Below are 1726 nucleotides of genomic sequence, written 5' to 3'. Positions count from 1 at the left end.
GTGTAGTGAGGGTCTCGGGGGAGGGAGAGAATCTGAGGTGAGGGAGTGTCTGGTGTTTAGTGAGGGTCTCGGGGGAGGGAGAGAGTCTGAGGTGAGGGAGTGTCCGGTGTGTAGTGAGGGTCTCGGGGGAGGGAGAGAGTCTGAGGTGAGGGAGTGTCCGGTGTGTAGTGAGGGTCTCGGGGGAGGGAGAGAGTCTGAGGTGAGGGAGTGTCCGGTGTTTAGTGAGGGTCTAGGGGGTGGGAGAGAGTCTGAGGTGAGGGAGTGTCCGGTGTTTAGTGAGGGTCTCGGGGGAGGGAGAGAGTCTGAGGTGAGGGAGTGTCCGGTGTTTAGTGAGGGTCTCGGGGGAGGGAGAGGGTCTGAGGTGAGGGAGTGTCCGGTGTGTAGTGAGGGTCTCGGGGGGAGGGAGAATGTCTGAGGTGAGGGAGTGTCCGGTGTTTAGTGAGGGTCTCGGAGGATGGAGAGAGTCTGAGGTGAGGGAGTGTCCGGTGTTTAGTGAGGGTCTCGGGGGAGGGAGAGAGTCTGAGGTGAGGGAGTGTCTGGTGTTTAGTCAGGGTCTCTGGGGAGGGAGAGAGTCTGAGGTGAGGGAGTGTCCGGTGTGTAGTGAGGGTCTCGGGGGAGGGAGAGTGTCTGAGGTGAGGGAGTGTCCGGTGCTTAGTGAGGGTCTCGGGGGAGGGAGAGAGTCTGAGGTGAGGGAGTGTCCAGTGTTTAGTGAGGGTCTCGGGGGAGGGAGAGAGTCTGAGGTGAGGGAGTGTCTGGTGTTTAGTGAGGGTCTCGGGGGAGGGAGAGAGTCTGAGGTGAGGGAGTGTCCGGTGTTTAGTGAGGGTCTCGGGGGAGGGAGAGAGTCTGAGGTGAGGGAGTGTCCAGTGTTTAGTGAGGGTCTCGGGGGAGGGAGAGAGTCTGAGATGAGGGAGTGTATATCCTGTTCCTGTGGTGTGTCAGCCTCCGTATTGGTGAGAACAATGTAGATTCGGGTTCCGCATTGTAGAACACCATCGGTTCGCAGACACCCTCTGAAATCCATGCCTTTGGCATCAGCGACTGAATGTGTAAACAATTTTTCCCAGTATTCCTATCCAAATGGATCTACCGCCGATCAACAAGTAAGGATACCCAGTGAATCCCAGTTTGATTGGCAAATTGAGCTTAAAACTGCCTTGCAACAGAAGGCAAAGTTTCATTGTGAAGACTTGCTCTGCGACTAGCCTTTTAAAATATCCTACTTTGGTGGCAAAAACAGGAAAACAGATTATCTGAATGGTGGCCGATTAGGAAAAGGGGAGGTGCAACGAGACCTGGGTGTCATTATACACCAGTCATTGAAAGTGGGCATGCAGGTACAGCAGGCGGTGAAAAAGGCGAATGGTATGCTGGCATTTATAGCGAGAGGATTTGAGTACAGGAGCAGGGAGGTACTACTGGAGTTGTACAAGGCCTTGGTGAGACCGCACCTGGAGTATTGTGTGCAGTTTTGGTCCCCTAATCTGAGGAAAGACATTCTTGCCATAGAGGGAGTACAAAGAAGGTTCACCAGATTGATTCCTGGGATGGCAGGACTTTCATATGATGAAAGACTGGATCGACTAGGCTTATACTCGTTGGAATTTAGAAGATTGAGGGGGGATCTTATTGAAACGTATAAAATCCTAAAAGGATTGGATAGGCTCGATGCAGGAAGATTGTTCCCGATGTTGGGGAAGTCCAGAACGAGGGGTCACAGTTTGAGGAT

The sequence above is a fragment of the Mobula birostris genome, chromosome 13 (genome assembly GCF_030028105.1).
Source record: "Mobula birostris isolate sMobBir1 chromosome 13, sMobBir1.hap1, whole genome shotgun sequence".
In the NCBI taxonomy this organism is placed as follows: domain Eukaryota; kingdom Metazoa; phylum Chordata; class Chondrichthyes; order Myliobatiformes; family Myliobatidae; genus Mobula; species Mobula birostris.
Note: the sequence above shows the minus strand (reverse complement) of the source record.